The sequence below is a fragment of the Lissotriton helveticus genome, chromosome 2_1, assembly GCF_964261635.1.
Source record: "Lissotriton helveticus chromosome 2_1, aLisHel1.1, whole genome shotgun sequence".
Taxonomy (NCBI): Eukaryota; Metazoa; Chordata; class Amphibia; order Caudata; family Salamandridae; genus Lissotriton; species Lissotriton helveticus.
Genome location: NC_136059.1, coordinates 1,108,573,845 through 1,108,593,399, shown reverse-complemented (window position 1 = coordinate 1,108,593,399; position 19,555 = coordinate 1,108,573,845). Strand labels below are relative to the sequence as shown.

The 19,555-nt window shown below is 47.4% G+C and overlaps 1 protein-coding gene across 1 annotated transcript in view; it reads right to left on the bottom strand.

Annotated features, from left to right (window-relative positions):
* BRD10 (bromodomain containing 10) overlaps positions 1-19,555 on the bottom strand; it is a 428,998-nt gene that overhangs the window by 216,649 nt on the left and 192,794 nt on the right. The gene's annotated exons all lie outside the window — the stretch shown is intronic.

Genomic DNA, 19,555 nt, shown 5'->3' with positions numbered 1-19,555 from the left:
TTGTCGTATATTTGATTGTTGTACCCTGAATGAAAGGGAGTTGATATTTGCACTTATTCTTGTACTTCTTTTGCAGACTTGAAGAATGGTTTATTTACCGGACCCCCTTCTTAAACGGTTTTGAATAATCCCCGTGTCCCAACTGCAGTATATTCTTGAACGGTTCACTCCGGAACCCCAGATTACTAGTTTGGTGTCCAAGGGGTCCGCATATGAGGTCCAAGGCAGATGGGCTTTTAGTACATACACCTCCTCACCTGCTGATGCGCTTACGCCGCGCTCTTATTCGCTCAGGGATTCCCCGTCCTGTTGGAAAATGTGCCCGCCCTCTGCAAGAAGGCGGGCATTGAAGAGTGCACTTCACCTCGCGTCCTCCACCTGAGGGGTGAGGTTGGCAGAGGTGGGGACACCTTCTGGGCTATGCTACTTTTTCCCCGCCTCTCTTTCAGCCGAAAAGGAGTGGAGACAGGAATGGGGTCTGCTCCTGATAGCATGAGGGGCTGGGGATCGCATTACAAAGGTGGCAAGTACTTTGAAGTTCCCTTGCCACAGATGACTCTTCCTGGCCTGGGAGAGGTGTGACCACCTCCACCCAGGAAAGGCTTTGTTTCTGGGCTCAGGGAGCGAAGGCCCCCACCCCAGGGTTCCAGAAACATGTTTCGTGGTGGCAGCCTGGTGTGTACCAGTCAGGGAACCCACCAGAGGCTGGGCGTTTTTCAGGGGGCATTTCTAAGATGCCCTCAGAGTGCATTTTTCATTAAATCCCACACTGGCGTCAGTGTGGGTTTAATGTGCTGAGAAGTTTGATACCAAACTTCCCAGTTTTCAGTAAAGCCATTATGGTAAGGTGGAGTTCTTAATGACAAACTCCCAGCACCATAAACTCTTAATGGCATGTCTGAACTTACAATGTCTAAGAAATGGTCTAGACAATGTAGGGGTACGGGGCTCATGCAGCTTTACCCTCACCACTGGTATAGTGCACCAAGCTAGAGGGGTGGCTGACCTATGCCAGGGCAGTGGGTTGTAGGCATGGCACACAGGGATGTGTGCCATGTCGACTCTTCACTTTGCTCTGCACTAAAACACGGAGCCTGCAAAGGCAGTGTATGTGTAAAGGTACAGGGTCTCTAAGGGTGTCACAATAAGTGCTGCATCCCTTAGAGGCTTTCCCTTGCCACAGTGCCCTTGGTACCCATGGTACCTTTTACAGGGGACTGACATTAGGCCAGAGGGGTGTCAATTGGGGGTGCAAGGTACAGTTTTGGGAAAGAGCACAGGCCCTGGGAAACTGATTGGCAGGGACCTAGGGCACATCAAGTCAGTTAGTCAGTCAAGTCACTTTTATTTGATCATTTAAAATCACAAAAAGTACAATACACATTTAAAAATCAGTACAATCATATCACATATAAAACATTATGGGCGTAAGTAAATATTTCATTAAAGTTAAAAACAGGCAGGTACATATCAAACTCATTCTATGAAAAAATAGATGATTTCAAACAGGATTTATCAAAGAAAATCTATTTTTTTAAAGTCGTACAGCTGCAACCAGAAAGCTAGTGAGGTTAATGTCCCAGGTGTTGCTAAGCATTTGTAGATAAAGAAGAGCTGGCTTGACCTGTAAGAAACCCTTGCCCTTCAAAAGAAGGACTAGAAACCTCCTTTGTATTTCTGTATAAAAATCACAACACATCATAAAGTGCAATGTGTCCTGTGGTGAAAAATTATCACACTGACATGGATCTAGAGTCTCTGGTTTAGACTAGCCTGAGATAGTAGCCTGAGATAGTACCCAGGGAGAAATGAATTAAGTTAAAATGGAATCTGGTCAGGAGCCACCGGTGGAAGGGCTTAGACACTATTTTCAAGTAGGGCTCAATTGATGGAGAGGATATTATCAGATAATGGGCCCTAACAAGAGGTTTCTGTAGCTCCCGCTCCTCATGTTCCAACATAAATATATTCAATAGTTGTGCTTTAGTCCATTTCACATCTTCCTTTCTGATGCCTTCCGGGAAGTCAGAGGATCAGAGCGTCCTAGTTTAAAAAAACATATGCTTAACATAAGCCAACTGTAGTGTACTTCCAATATTCCCAATAGGCTCTGCGCATTGGAATAATATACACTATAGATTTGACATAGGACTGAGGTTAGTATGTCTCTATTGAGTATACTAAACTTAATTAATTGTGTGTGCCAGCTAACTCAGGGGTCACTAGAAACATTCTTGAGTAAACAAGAAGGGATTAGTTTCTGACAACCGCATAAACATGACAACTTGGTGTCCCCTATAATCGAAACATATCTTCAGTGTCGTGGAAACAATCGATAAGTATTTCACTCAGTCAATTGTGCATGCTTCGTTTCTACAGAGTTTGCACAGAAATAGAGAGACGGGTGTTTCAATAAAAGGGTTAGAAGACTATCCATGATTAGAATACCTCTGTCTGGTGATATTAAATTTAGAGGAATGGATATAGCATCCTCGTCTGTTTCTTGGAAACCTGTAAAATTAAAAACTGCATTGGCTGGATCAGCCGCAGCTCCACCCTGTTTCGGTGTTGTTGCCGTTATTCGACATTGTTTAATGAAAATTTCAGTGCAAGTTTCAAGGAAACAAAGATAAGGAGCACAATATTTTGTAACACTGTATCCTACTATGCTATGGCGGATATTATCCTTTTACCCACTCCAGACGTCTATTGGAGTATTACATAAAAAGGGGTCTCTGAGAAAAGCACGACTGAGTTACTTCAGTATCTGGCGTTAAATTAGTGCCTTTCCAAACCGTTGGGCGCCGTGTAGTTCCTATATTCCAAATAGGCTCTGCGCATTGGAATAATATACACTATAGATATGACATAGGACTGAGGACAGTATGTCTCTATCGAGTATACTAAACTTAATTGTGTGTGCCAGCTAACTCAGAGGTCACTAGAAACTTTCTCGAGTAAACAAGAAGGGATTAGTTTCTGACAACCGCATAAACATGACAACTTTGTTTCCCCTAGACTCGAAACATATCTTCAGCGTTGTGAAAACAATAGATAACTATTTCATTTAGTCAATCGTGCATGCTTTGTTTCTACAGTGTTTGCACAGAAATAGAGAGATGGGCGTATCAATAAAAGGGTTTATTGAACAGTCTTCTTTCTCATGCAAGAGAGGTGAACTGCTAGAATCGCAAGACCGAATGCAAAGTATAATGCGTACAGTAACAGTAATATAAAATAATTCTATAATAGCATTGTCTGTTGCTAAGACATGTAAAAATACATACATAAATAACACAAGCTATAATACTGAACTGGTGCTACTAAAATACGCCTACCCCAGTGTACCTAACCTAGGTCTAGTAGGAGGGAAGAAGTAGATGCTGTCTTTAGCATAGGTTTAGTTTTTTCCAAGAATTGCCAAAGGTTTCTTTAGGTTCTAATCAGCCCCATACCTTAGAATGAGAGAGGGAGGTATCTCTTTCATAGACTCGATTTTCCAACACCTCGCAAGGGGAGTCAGAAACACTGGAGCTGGATTCTCGGCAGGAGGATGACAGCTTCTGGTGAGAGTGTCAGCTGGAGAGTTGGCTTCCTTCGGCACTTGCTGTAGCGAGCTGCGTCCTACAAGTAAGTAGTCAAACTGCACAGAACCACACCGTGCTTTGCCATAGCAACTGAAGGTATATTTATACCTTGAAGGTGTTTAGGAATGCCAGCTTTGACGTAAAGTTGGGCATATGAACGTCATGAATGAACCGCTAAAGAATAGATGTTCATGCATAATAAATGAGTTCTTGGAGAAATCAATATCCAAGCAAGGGGAAGTTCCGAACGGCTTAAGAGTCTGGTTTTCCAAGAACTCGTTGTGACGTAGATGAATGGATGGAAGTAGCCATGCCTGTATTTGGCCAGCATGGGCTATGCCTAAATAAGGACTGGATTTCTATCAGGCGCGCAACACCCATTGGGCTCACGGGGCTTCAGCTCCCTCCCACCCCCCCGTCGTGTGTGTCAGGGCTGACACAGCTTTACGCACTGGCGACCATCTAATTGCAGCCGCACCCGAGTACTTAACAGGTCTTTAAAAGACCATTTACTTGTAAATTAGGCTTTTGTTGTGTTTTCACCCCTTCTTACAGCCACTCTGTCTATGGTTGGAAGGATTAGCCCCCCTGAAATATCCCTCCTCCCCCCCCCCCCCGAAATTTGGCTCTAGTTGCCCGCCTATATATGGGCAATGTGAAGTGTACCTATATAAGGGCATGAATCTGGAAATTAATTCGGAATCTAAAATTGAACACAACACAACCACGGGATACTACTGGCTTTATCCAGGGAGACACAATCCCGCAGGTTACAATGATTCAGGGTTAAGTCTGGATTAAGCCAGATTTTGAGCCAACAAACCAGTGGGGAAATTCTCATTAAATCAAATACATAGCTCATTCCAAGTTCCTGATGGATGGCAAAAGTAGAGGTAGATTGAGGGACGGGTAAAATGGTTCTTAAAAATCGGTTTTCCACCTTCTGTATCTCTTCCTGCTGTTTATAGTCCCAAATCATTGAGCCATACGTGGCAATAGCCAAACATTTGGATCTATAAATTCCAAGCATGGCTTCAAAGGGTCTAGCACCCAATCGTTGAGCGAACCCTAAGAGGGCTGTCGTTGACCTGACTACGGCATTCTTTTTTGCCTTCTGTTGGGGGACCCAGGAACCTCTTTCGTCGAATAGCACCCTTAAGTAAGTAAAAGAGGGAACCCTAGAGACCTCTGCTCCATTACAATAAAATTATTTAATTTTCCTAGTTCTTTTACCTGCTATCATAATATGGGATTTCTTGATATTAACTATCAGATCCAAAGATTTCATGAAATCACCAAAGGCATTCAAAAGCTGCTGAAGGCCTACAGCAGTACGCGCTAAGTCAAAGTACAGCAGTCTGGAAAAAGGTGTGTGTGTATACTGCAACAGAAACCCAGCTTCCTACAGGGACTTAATAAAAAAATGTCTAAAGCAAGCAGCAACAGAAAAGGGTAGGTCGCATTAATGGTATAAAACAGTTATCAGAAAATATGCATATATTATAATAAAGTATTCCTATGACAGGGACGCTTAAAACAATCGAACCCCAAATTATTTGTAGTTCACACTCTCTTCAGGATTCACACACTCTACACAATCACCTGTTAAGACTTGAAAGGGTTTTGAAAAGAAAAACAAAGAAAATCTACTGCCTGTCTTTAGTCATATGGACTGCAAGGTTTCTTTTGCCTAACCAGACGATCAAATGCAAGCCTAGGTGAATCAGACTGGGTTTGGCCCGGTGTAGAGAATGCTACTGTCCAAAGGTCGAAAATTAAAGGCAACAACCAATTTAAGCTTGGCTACTCACAGCGATGAAGAATACAGAAGAAACAAGTATTTACAATGCAATGGTTTCGCCTTTGGAAAAGTTAGAGCTATTGGCATTGTAAATGACAAAAATTGTATTTATGTGTTGGTTTTGAAAACAGATAAATAAATGGCATTGTCATTTACATTGTCATTAGCCTCTGCAGTCACTCTGCAGTCCCTAGCACTCCATAGCACTCCCTAGTCACTCCGCACTCCCTAGCACTCCCTAGTCACTCTGCACTCCCTAGCACTCTCTAGCCCTCCCTAGTCACTCTGCACTCCCTAGCACTCTGCACTCCCTAGCACTCTGCACTCCCTAGCACACCCTAGTCACTCTGCACTCCCTAGCACTCCCTAGTCACTCTGCACTCCCTAGTCACTCTGCACTCCCTCACACTCCCTCGCACTCTGCACTCCCTAGCACTCTGCACTCCCTAGCACTCCCTAGTCACTCTGCACTCCCTAGTCACTCTGCACTCCCTCACACTCCCTCGCACCCCCTTGCACTCTGCACTCCCTTGCACTCCCTAGCAGTCCCTAGTCACTCTGCACTCCCTTGCACTCTGCACTCACTAGCACTCCCTAGGACTCCCTAGTCACTCTGCACTCCCTAGCACTCCCTAGTCACTCTGCACTCCCTAGCACTCCCTAGCATTCTGCAGTCACTCTGCACTCCCTAGCAGTCACTCTGCAGTCCCTAGCACTCTGCAGTCACTCTGCACTCCCTAGCACTCTGCAGTCACTCTGCACTCCCTAGTCACTCTGCACTCCCTAGTTCATACTCCAGAGACTCCCTGCTCCTACTTAACCAGCCCCTCCAGCCTTTCTGCACAAACACCCTCAAAGGTGAGAGCTCCCATGCCCATTGTCCTCATTGCCCTTTCAAATTCACTCCAGCAATGAAAAATCAAGCACCCCGGACAATTATCAAGATGGCCTTGTTAAACTGTAGATCCCTGCCCAAACATAGTCACGAAATTCATATGCTCCTGGAAGAAGAGCAATTCGAGATTCTGTTCCTCACTGAGACATGGCTCACTCCAGACTCGGACTATGACATAGGTCAGGCGCTACCTCAGGGCTACCTTGTGCAACACCTAGACCGAGTGAAGGGAAAGGGAGGAGGGATAGCTATCATCTACAGGGATCAACTCTCATGCAGATTTCATGACAGCCCCCTTCTGGTCGGTGAAAACGTACATTTTAGCATCCAACTCTCCCCCTGTAACTCACTTTCAGGAGTCCTTATTTATCGCCCTCCAGGCGCCTTGGGTCAATTCTGTAGCTCCCTAGTGGAATTTTCAACCGCCATGACTAGCACTCTGCCCAACTTGTTAATTCTAGGGGATCTCAATATCCACTTTGATAACAGGGATGACAAAACCCCCTCAGAGTTGCTCCTAGACCTAGCCACTCATCATCTTCATCTTCAAAGTGACCAACCCACACACAGTCTTGGACACTTACTCGATCCCATTTTTTGTAACATCAATGCTCTGAAAACAAATGTCCCGATCCCTCTGCTCTGACCACATGCTCATCCCCTTTAGATGGGAGATCCCGACCACGTCTCCTCCCAACCATCCTCCCGGTAGACCGGCTCGTCCCTGGGCCAAACTAGACACCGAAAAATGGGAGCAAGCCTTGGATCTTTACAAGCCCAGCTTTGCAACTGACCCTGTAACAGCTGACGCGGAGTTTAGATCCTGGATTGAAAGCTCTCTTAATACCATCCTCCCAAAAAAAACGTATCGGATACCTCGTAAAAAAACTTACGCCCCATAGTTCACCCAGGAGACCCGCCTTATGAAGAAGCTATGTAAAAGGGCTGAGAGAGCGTGGCGGAAAGACTTCGACCCTAATAGCAAGAAGGACTACAGGCTAGCTATACTTAATTACAAAAAAGCCTTGAAAGATGCTCAATCTGCCTTTTTCCAGGAGAAAATTAGTGCTGCATCCTGCTCATCAAGGGAGACTTTCCGAATTGTAAGACAACTTTTGAATACTCCAGAGCCCACATGCCCGATCGATCCCTCGGACAATCACTGCGACAAGCTAGCCACTTATTTTGACCTAAAAATTCAAAATATCCTTCAGCAACTCCCGCCAATCACCCCTATGGACCCACTATCTACGCCCCCAAAACAGGCCCACAATCCTAACATTAGATTTGAGACGTTCAATCCCATAAGTAAGGACACCTTGTCCCCCATTCTCCAGTCTCTCAAAAGTGGCTCTCCTTCTGACCCTGCCCCAGTCAAAATCTTAAAGCAAGTAGCACCTACCATCCTTGCACCTTTGGTAAATTTAATTAACGCCTCCCTAGCAGACGGAGTAGTGCCCCCCAGTTGGAAGAAGGCGAAGGTCAGAGCCTTACTTAAAAAGCCTAATCTAGACCCCCTCAATTTAGCCAACTTCAGGCCTATCTCCCTCCTCCCCTGCATCAGTAAGATGACAGAAAAATGTATAAATACCCAGCAGTCAAACTATCTCGAATCTAACGAACTACTCAAATCTTCCCAAACTGGTTTCCGTCCTGACCAGGGCACGGAAACAGCGATGGTGACGGTGGTCGAGGAGGCTAGGAAGATCATAGATGCGGGAGGATCAGTGGCAGTGATCCTCCTGGACCTGAGCGCGGCCTTCGACACGGTCAACCATCAAATCCTGGCCCAGCGACTCAGAGACCTTGGGATCACAGATGTTGCCCTGTCCTGGCTGATATGATTTTTGCATGACCGCTCCTTCCAGGTTATAGAGGGTAGTTACACATCTAAAGAGACCCCTATATGTTGCGGAGTGCCACAGGGCTCCTCCTTGAGCCCTACGCTCTTCAACGTATATATGTCCCCTCTGGAAAATATAGTCACCCCCCATGGTATCAAACTCTTAACCTACGCGGACGACACACAGCTGGTCGTCTCTCTCTCCCAGCAGGAGAATCATACCATCGACCTTTACTCCTGCCTGAGAGACATAGTTCGCTGGATGGACAGATCTCACCTGAAGCTAAATAGTGACAAGACGGAAATACTGGTGATGGGGAATCAATCCCATTTTCGTCCGGACTCTCTATGGCCCCCATGGATGGGTAAACCGCCCACCCCCAAATCCGAGATCAAAAGCCTCGGAGTATGGCTGGACCAAAACCTTACTATGCATACCCAGGCAAGGAAAACGGCCGGAGTCTGTTATGGGCTTATGCGGTCCGCCCGGAAAATTTTACCACTGCTCCCTTTCAAGGAAACTCCTGATCCAGGGCCTCATTTTGTCACGGCTGGACTACGGAAATGCACTGTATCTGGGCGCCCCGCGGAAAGTAACTACTAAACTACAGGTAGTACAGAATGCGGCAGCACGGATCCTTACCAACACCAAAAGCCGTTGCTCGGCCAAGCCAGCCATTAAAGCGCTTCACTGGCTGCCCGTCTTGGAAAGAGTGCAGTTCAAGGCGCTCTGTTTAACGCACAAAATCCTTAACGGGAAAGCCCCTCCTATCTTCAGAGATCTGGTGACTCCCTACACCACCTCCAGACCCCTCTGATCCTCTAACGCCCACCTAACACTAATACCCAAGATCAAGAGATCACGATCAGGAGGTCGGCGTTTCTCCTACAACGCCTCCGGATTGTGGAATTCCCTCCCCCCTGACATCCGCGCACAGCCCAACTTGCTGGCATTTCGAAAATCTCTAAAAACCTGGCTGTTCCCATAAAGCTTCCCCCTCAGATTCCATCTGTACTTATTCAGCGCGGGGACGCTCACGGGCAGCCATGCGCTCAAGAAATCTCTTAAGAATTACAATAACAATAACACTCTCTAGCACTCTGCACTCCCTAGCACTCTGCAGTCACTCTCCACTCCCTAGCACTCCCTAGTCACTCTCCACTCCCTAGTCACTCTGCACTGCCTAGCACTCCCTAGTCACTCTGAACTCCCTAGTCACTCTGAACTCCCTAGCACTCCCTAGCACTCTGCATTCCCTAGCACTCCCTAGTCACTCTGCACTCCCTAGACCTCCCTAGTCACTCTGCACTCCCTAGCACTCCCTAGTCACTCTACACTCCCTAGCACTCTGCAGTCACTCTGCACTCTCTAGCACTCCCTAGTCACTCTGCACTCTCTAGCACTCCCTAGTCACTCTGCACTCCCTAGCACTCTGCAGTCACTCTGCACTCCCTAGCACTCTGCAGTCACTCTGCACTCCCTAGCACTCTGCAGTCACTCTGCACTCCCTAGCACTCTGCAGTCACTCTGCACTCCCTAGCACTCTGCAGTCACTCTGCACTCCCTAGCACACCCTAGCACTCTGCACTCCCTAGTCACTCTGCACTCCCTAGCTCTCCCTAGCACTCTGCAGTCACTCTGCACTCCCTAGTCACTCTGCACTCCCTAGCACTGCCTAGTCACTCTGCACTCCCTAGTCACTCCCTAGTCACTCTGCACTCACTACTCTGCGGGTGACTGTTGTACTATGCTTAGGTTTGTAGAGAGAACACCTTGGTGTTCTGTTGCGATACTTTGAACGGCAAGAAGTTTCAGTGAACATTACGCTATCTATGTTCCGCTACCATACCATGAAAATCTTTGGAAACATTTGCCTCAATTAAGTACTTGTATGGATAGCTGGTTCAGTTAAATACCTCGATTGACTCCTTGTTCAGGTAAATTGGGGTGTGTCAATCTAGTACAGTTCATTTGGTTTGCAGAGATCTGGCTCAGGTAAGAACCTGATTAGATGCAAGGATCAAATAAATACCCCTATGTATACCTGACTTAAATGCATTCCTTTTGTACCTATTAAGTTACGTGGTGTATGGATACCAGGCTCAGGCAAATTCCTGTGTCAAAACCCTGTTCAGGTGAATCCCCACATGGACACCTGCCTCAGGTAAAATTGATCTGTGGGAAACTGGCTCATTTTAATCTGTTTCTACACATGTTTTCAGGAAATACCCGTGGGCCTATATAGGTAGGGTAACTCTCTGTGTGCATACTAGGAGTGGGCAGAACTAGCTGAGTAACATAAAAACGGTGAGATTCTACAGAGAAATATGCAGCTTGCGCTTCTCGCACTGCAATTTAGTACTGGTAGTGCGAGTAGCGCGAAAATAAGCGTGAATGGCACCATGGATTGTGATAGAGATCGCTGCCATTTGAGTTGATTTTGCTGCTGCTTGAATAGAAAACCTACTCGAGTGGCAGCAAATCTACATGAATGGCAGCCCTTTGAACGCTTGCGACTGCCCGTGACTGCCCGCGTTAGGAAACCACGCTAGGGGATGCTCAAGCTTGCTCGCATGCACCAGCTTGTATTTTCTGGAGCCTCACTGGAGAAAAAATCTGCCACATGGCGAATGATAGAATTTGGCCAGAACTCCCCATTATAGAGTAAGGCAGAGTGACCTGAATTCTGTCTACTCTGCGTGCGGTACAAAACATTCCCCCCACCTCTACTGCATAACTGACTGACCTAAACCCATGTGTACAAGTCTGGCTCATTTAAATACTGTCAGAGGTATCTCATTCAGATAAATAATGCTCTGTACACTTGGGTCAGGTAAATACCTGCGTGTATACAGTGCCTGGGAATAAACGTGTGGTAGTGTGGATCAATAGATAACTGTTTATGTACTGCACACAATTAGATAGCTGTGTATGCATTTGCACTTAACTACACAGTACATTTTTAACTGGGGAGTATGTTTCACTTGTGTGGCCATGTGGCTCAATTAAACAGTTGGGTGCACACATGATTCATAAATACCTATGTCATCACCCAGCTGGAAGAATGCTTGTGTGTGTGGTGTGAGCGCACACATAGGTGTGTTTACCTATACATTCTATATTGTAGTACTTTTCAAGTATAAGATTGAGTACATACTTGTTTGGACATAAAGCTCAGACAAATATATTTGCGGACACATCTGTAGTCACTTGTAACAATCAATTTTTTGTGTGGACTTCTATCTTAGATAAAAGCCTATGTCAACACCTGGATCAGCTAAAAACGTGTGAACACCTGGTTCATGTAAATACATGTAAACACACGGCTTGTGTAAATGCTGCAGACAATTAGCTTAGTTAAATACCCCTATTAACATCTAGCTCGGTTAAATACATATGTGGACCTCTACTGCAACAGAATACTTGGCTGCACAGTTGGTTGATTTAGCTACCAGAGTGGATTCCTGTTATTGAGAACTTGTCGATTGCTTCTTTTGGTGAGGTACATAAGTGGACGCCTCGCTTATCTAAGTACCTATGTGAGACTCAAAGCTGGGTTAAGCCAATATGTGGACACTATACACTTGACTTAAGGCTATTTGGCTGACCGCAAGCTGCCATCCGCTTCTTCAAGTTCCCCTGAGTACCAGCTATGTCCATCCAATTTGTTTTAGGTTTGAACCGACATGGCAGCAACCAAGCCAGCACCACTGCTCATGTAATTAAGGCCATCCAATAATCTCCCACCAGCTTATGCCTGCTCAGGATCATATATGTATACAAAGCTTAGTGAACTATGATCCTGAGGTATACCACAAAGAGACCCTCAGAGCTGACCAAAGATGGCGGCATACTAGAAACCATAAACTGTACTCCTGTCTCTCACACTTCTTAAGCCATCATACTGTAAGCACTGCTTCCCATAGCACAATAACAGCGCCTCGGTGGTCATCCTGTACGACCTGAAAACACTTTTCACACGAGATCGAAAAACAAACTTACCACCTTTCCTTCCAAACCCCGTACACGGTGTACTACCGATGTAGGCAAGCACATCAGCCCTCGACACAGGGTTAGTAATCACTATATAGATGGTACAATACAATGCAACACAACACATTTCCCCTTCTGTGGTGTAGGGAAACACCTCTGCCAAAGTCTCACCATTCAAGGAATTCACGTGGACATTTTGCCAGTAGAGAAAGTACCCCCCTTTTGAAGTCGCACAAGCAAGTGAAGGGAGGGGGGACGGGTACACGGACAGAGGGGGGGGGGGGGGGGGGGGGGTAAGGGCGGGAACGGGCTCACGGACAGCGGGAGGGGGGCGGGAACGGACAGCGGGACATCGCGCAACCCACCCCTGCAAAGGACACTTCCGAAATGGCGAAAACAAAGCTTTAAATTTTTTTTTAAAAACACGCCCACAGCCGCATGACGTGGGCAAAAGCCTAAAATTCTCGGGAACGCCCACGAATCTGCTCCGGCATTGACGGACAGATCTCTGTTCCAATGGCTAGCCTTCATTTATGGAGCTAGCCAATTGAACAGAGGGGCGGGACTACACACACATACTCTAGACTAAAGATTTCGCCTTGCGCGAAACGCTGCTTGACAGGCGAAACCTAACAAGCATTTACAATGCAATGGTTTCGCCTTTTGAAAAGTTTGAGCTATTGGCATTGTAAATGACAAAATGTGTATTTATGTGTTGGTTTTGAAAACAGATAAATAAATGGCATTGTCATTTACAATGCCAATAGTTTAATCTCTGGCAAATGCCACACAGACCCACACACACACACAGACCCACACACAGACCCACCCACACAAACAGAGCCCCCCACACACACACACACAGAGCCACACACACACATAGAGCCACACACACACACAGAGCCACACACACAGACCCACACACAGAGAGAGCCACAGAGCCACACCCAGAGCCACACACACACACACACACACCCAGAGCCACACACACACACACACACACCCAGAGCCACACACACCCAGAGCCACACACACCCACCCAGAGCCACACACACCCAACCCAGAGCCACACACACCCACCCAGAGCCACACACACACTCAGAAGAGCAAGCACAGCGAGGGGGCAGGGAAGCGAGCACAGCGAGGGGGCAGGGAAGCAAGCACAGCGAGGGGGCAGGGAAGCAAGCACAGCGAGGGGGCAGGGAAGCAAGCACAGCGAGGGGGCAGGGAAGCAAGCACAGCGAGGGGGCAGGGAAGCAAGCACAGCGAGGGGGCAGGGAAGCAAGCAGAGCCAGGTGCCAGGGAAGCAAGCACAGCCAGGTGCCAGGGAAGCAAGCACAGCCAGGGGAAGGGGAAGGGGAGCCAGGGGGAGCAAGCACAGCCAGGGGGCAGGGAATAATAAACCAATATAAAAAGTGTATTCAATATTATTTTACCTATTCCAAATCACATATTAGTTTTCCATATATTAAATGAATGTAGTAGACTGACTTAAAAGGGCCTGTGTCTCATCAGAGTAGGTCGCACCAGTGGTGGAAGTGAACTGTCCCGGGGTGGAAGTGGTCGGTAGTCTTCGAAGACAAATTCTGGGCACTTGCACTTTCTTCACCAAATCAAACACTGAGTGTGGAGGTGCGCATTGGGGCATGAACTGTACCTCTGTGTGAGATGGGACCTGCGTTGCTGGTGCCCATGAGGTGCGTGTCCCCTGCATGCGAGTAAGGGGCTGCCCAAGCCCAGTTGTTTCTAGTTGGGGAGAGTCTCGCGCATCTGTGGTGATTGCGTGTGGCCGGGGGGACTGCACTGCTGCTGTTCACATGCAGTATGCCTTGCTAAAATTAAAAATATAAATCTTTACAAAATCCATAATAAAGGCTGGCTTTGCAGCTGCTTGTGTATAAATGCAGTGGATGCAGAACACGCCTGCTGTACTTTTATTTCAGTAGTGTCGACACTTATCAGCGATAAATGTAAAACATTGAAGCCAGCCAGGCACTTGGATAAGTCCAGAGCTAGGAAAGGACAGGTAGTGCGTTCACGGTGGGTTAAGGTGGTGTGTGCCTCTTGCAGTCCACATTAAGGTCTGCAGGGCGCGTGCTACCAATGACTGCCACTGACTGTATTGCATAATACCCTAAACTAGAAGATGTCTGCGATTCTCAACACGAAATATCGAGGTCAAAGATCTAATCGCGGCTTTCCCACTTGACAGCGCTGTGTTATCCTTGTAAAATTAATGTCTCTGAGGTTTCCTTGCCAAAATCCAGAACGCTTAATTCAAGCTCCGGAATTAAACGCTTTAAGACAAAGAGGAGGTAGAATAACGGCCAAGAATGCCTACCTTGTGATTGTTCGAGCTCGCACGACCACCTCCTCCCTTGCAGACATAGCTGTACAAGTTGCTGCTCGGGACGGGCGAGCTTCTCCCCTCGAGGCCGCTTCCTGTGAGTTGAAAACTGGTCAGCAGCCAAGCGTGAGGGTCTAAAGGGTCGCCATGGGAGGTGGAACTTATTTATACCGGGTGCGTGGGGGCACCTTGTGTTGCTCTGAGGCCCAGAGCTGGGCGCATCTGGACAGATGACACTGCTGCACGGCCCCCAGAACTTTTGTGATCGCTATATCGTCGTAGTGTGTGTGAGACAAATCCAGGAGCGCTTATAAACAGGTATATTTGCACCACGGAATGTATTCAAATGCACTTTACACAATTCAGATTAGCGAAACACAAGAAAAGAAGCTATTGACGGAACACATAACTTGTGTGTCATTACTTACGGCGTTAATGAGAATAGTGTCTCAAACGCAAGAGTGTGTAAACAAATGTGTTATGGCAATAACTGTACATCTATCTAGTCATTCAACAGTAATGGGAATGGATTCACAAAGTCAGAGGTATGGTTTCCGCATTCCCCAAATAGAATCCATCCTGTCAAATACAAAACAAACCCACCTCGCCTTAATCAGCGATAGCGGCGCCGGCTCTGCCCATCTACAGAGGAGAGGGTCCAGCCTGCACCATCCCAAAAATCCCGATGCCCAAGAGCCGCCTGTGACAAAGGAGGCAGCGGCGGCCACATCCGGCAGCTGTCACCTCCCAAGCACAGCCCTCGGAGGGTTCCCAAGTTCCTTCCTCATGCCTTGCAGCCTTACCGATCTTAATCCGGACGCTCTGGAACACCCGCAGCCCCTCGTCCTCCACCGCCATGCCGATGCCCCTGGTCTACAGCTGCAGCCGCTGTTCTCCTCCGGTCCAGCCGCGGCTTCTCCCATGCGCGCGCGCCGTCCGCAAACACACCCTGAGCTCGCGGCACCAGACGGCTCCAGCAGCGCCGGCGGCGCTCGCACCACGGAATCCCATCCAATCCCCTTTTTCCTTATTCCTTACTTAAAATGCGCGATTGTGATGAAAACACTACATTCCCTATCAAACAGCCCTCTGTTGAACAGGACTTCATTGCACGCAATCCAAGTCCGGTTTATAAATGAGTGCTCTTATTTACGCCCACTACAGCATACACAGAGTGTGATTCCTAGTTTGTTTGCCCCGGGTTGCGCCCTCGGGGCGGCACTTTCTACGGTTCACGGGAGTCGGGCGGGGGGGGGATAGAGCGAACAAAGGCACGGACAGCGGGATACAACCTTGCGGGACCAGGACCATCGAACAAATGATGAAAAACAGCCATTTAAAATAAAATAAAAAGTACAAGCCCACAGTGGACACATCTTCATGACGTTGCGAAAAGCCTAAAAATCGCCGGAACGCCCACGAATCTGCTCCGGCATTGACGGACAGATCTCTGTTCCAATGGCTAGCCTCCATTTATGGAGCTAGCCAATGGAACAGAGGGGCGGTGACCAAGCCACATACTGTTGACATAAGATTTCGCCTGCGCCGAAAAGCTGCGAGGTGCGCAGCTTTCGACAGGCGAAACCTAAAAAAAACACATACGAAAATGGAGAACTGAATAGTTAAAAGGTCGTATTAAATACCTTCAGAGATTGAGAAAAACAACTACAACAAGGGAAGCCAGGCAGAATCTGCGGACGAACATTCCAAGTTCGAAGCTTCTACCACACTTCTGATGTGGACATGGAATTCGCTGAACGTTTGTTTGTAAAGTTCAGTTTTAAGACTGTTTCTGAACTAAAACTAAGCAGCTTTTATTCAGAGACATACAGCTTTTCCATCATTTCAGTACTTAAACCCCCGACTTACTGAAGTACTTTAAAGGTGGGCCAAGTAGAACATTATATTTCTGGCTCGAATGTAGTATTTGTGGCATGCATGACAGGTTGTGAGCAAAGTAATCACTCAGCAAACGGGGTGTTCCAATTGTTAGTGTTCGTTACCCTCAGCGTGAAATGTGGCACAGCTGTATTTTGTATGTTTTTTTTAGTTGCATAAAAAACACAAAGTTGAGAAGAGATTGCCATAGCTTCCAAAGAATAATCAGATCTGGTTTTAAATGTGCTGAGAAAGTGACAAAACGTCTTCTATATCGAATGCAAAAATTAGTGAAATATTTTTCAAAAGCAGAAGGACGTAGGAAAAAAATGCGGACAAACGAAAGAATAAAGTGAAATAAAAAACTGATAAAAATAAATTGATGAAGAAATAATAGTTTAATAAAATGACGTTTTAGCATAATCATTCAGGTGCATTGTATATTGGTTCTCGATGAACGAGTCTCTTCATTGATCGTGAGTGATGGCATTCAAATAGGACGGTGAATGCATGATAAATCTTTGGTGATTGTCCTGTTACCAGAGATGTCACTTTGCTGCACTAAGGAAGAGTTTAAAACTCGTGCACCTTTAATTACTCGTATTGTAATAAGCTGCACATTTATTTTTTTATCTTCATTGGACACATACTCCCGGCAACAGCCGTGGGCATACAGGGATTACCTGTAACAGAATGCATGTTCAATCAGATAGTAAGTGAAAAGATATACAAGGTAGACAAAACTAAGCATACCATACAAGAACAAGCACTGACAATGCAATAGGTCTCGCCTTTGATTGAGTTAAAGCCATTTGTTTTGCTAATGGTATTGTATAGCAAAGCAAATGGCATTAACTTATGAAAGGCGAGATCTAAAAACAGACTACATGGATGCTGTCAGTTTCTATGTATACTGCTGATATGTGTGCGGGATTGTGCGTGTCTCTATGTGCATTTCTAACCAGTTTGTGTGCATAAGCATGTATGTTCACTTTGTGTGCGCAGTGTGTGCTTCTCCCTGCGTGTATTTTGTTTGTCTTTCTATGTATGTTCCCTTCTGTTAGTGTTAATGATTCGTTGTATATTTGTGTACGTGTTTCTCTGTGTACATACTGTCTGCGACTGTTTTTTTCCTCTTTATTTGTTTCTCTCCTGTTTCTGTGTCAGTGCATTTTTGGACTGTAGAAGTGGTGAGTGTTATGTATGTGTTTAAAGCTCTGGTGTTCCAGCTGTATGGTGGTATTCTGTTTGTGGGTCTCTGTTTGTATACAGTTCGTGTATGTACTGGAAAGCAGTGTGTGTGCTTCAGTTGAAAGTGTTTGCACTTGAAAGGAGCCTGGTGGGAGAGTGCTTGGGGGAGAGGGGAGACACAGGAAATGGTGCACGGAGCAATTAACCCCTACCGCGCTACCGCGTTTTCCCGCTGTGCGCTGAAATTTAAAAAATGGCTTTTTTATGACAAAGCCAGCTCGTCATCCGCGTAGCGCAGGTAACGCCCATGACGAGCTGGCTTTGTCATTAGCGCTGAAGGGGTTAAACAACTTCGACACAATGAGACATTAAAGGCAACACTGCTTGTTCTCGGAGAGTTTGCAGATGGCTGCCTCCTTTCTTAGTATACGGCAATTTCATTATTCCCCACAGCTTTTTTGAGCTCTTAAGTGGGGAGAGGGGTCTGTGTGTCCTATCCCCCAAAAATCAACTATGGAATGGGTTATGGGTGGAACATAACGGCCTCTAAAACGTTCCCCACTTCCGCCTATACCCAACGTACAGACCTTTGTCCCGCTCGAAGTGGATTGCTCTCCGCTCGGCACCAAAATCCTGCAGGCCAGGGTCTTTTATTAAGGGCTAATAGTGAGGACAACAGCTCCCCGCGAACGCCGCGCGCTAAGGCAGCGGGGCCCCGCGTCAGAAATGACAAAATGTGTCCGCTCTGCCCGGTGCTTAAGTTGGTCAGGCACGGTCAGTCATTAATGCTTCAAGCTAAATAATGGAGGGCTAGGGGTATGCAATAATGTTCGGAGTTAGGGTGCTAGTAAGCAGATGTCAGCAGAATGTACAGCAGGAAAGCATCCAGCAGCTTCAATCGCTGCAGGGTGGTGCTCAGATACTCCTCCAGGAAGTGGGATACCACGGAGGTCGACATGTTTCATGGGTACTCACAAACTTTCTCTCGGGGGCCAAATTTACAGGGTGGTTTGCGGCCAAGGGCCGCACCGGTGGGGGCGGGGTCAGAGGGGGAGGGGGCGGGGCGAAAGCAAAAATAAATTGTGACCATGAGGTTAAACACAGGTCCCTGCAGCAGACCCTTTCGTCCACTGAGCCACCAGACCCAGCATACACACATCTTTCTCTCTCTCCCTCCTTCTTTCTCTCTCTCCTTCTCTCTCTCCTTCTCTCTCTCCCTCCCTCTCTCCTCCTGTGTCTCCGTCCCTCTCTCTCCCTGTGTCTCCTTCCCACTCTCTCCCTCCCTCTCCCTCCGCGTCTCCCTCCCTCTGCGTCTCCCTCCCTCTGCGTCTCCCTCCCTCCCTGTCTCCCTCCCTCCCTGTCTCTGTGTCTCCCTCCCTCTGTGTCTCCCTCCCTGTGTCTCCCTCCCTCCCTGCCTCCCTCCCTCGATGTCTCCCTCCCTGTCTCCCACTCTGTTTCCCTCCCTTCCTCTGTGTCTCCCTCCCTGTCCCCCTCCCTCCCTCTGTCTCCCACTCTGTTTCCCTCCCACTCTGTTTCCCTCCCTCCCTCCCTCTATGTCTCCCTCCCTCCCTCTATGTCTCCCTCCCTGTCTCCCACTCTTCCACTGTGTCTCCCTCCCTGTCTCCCACTCTCCCTCTTTGTCTCCCTCCCTGTCTTCTACTCTCTCTGTCTCCCTCCCTATCTCCCACTCTCTCCGTCTCCCTCCCTATCTCCCACTCTCTCCCTCCCTCTGTCTCCCTCCCTGTCTCCCTCTGTGTCTCACTCCCTGTCTCCCTCCTTGTCTCCCACTCTCCCTCTGTGTCTCCCTCCCTGTCTCCCACTCTGTTTCTGTCCCTCCCTCTGTGTCTCCCTCCCTCCCACTCTCTGTTTCCCTCCCTGTCTCCCACTCTGTTTCCCTCCCTCCGTGCCTCCCTCCCTCCCTCCCTCCCTCAGTGTCTCCCTCCATGTCTCCCACTCTCCCTCTGTGTCTCCCTCCCTGTCTCCCACTCTCCCGCTGTGTCTCCCTCCCTGTCTCCCACT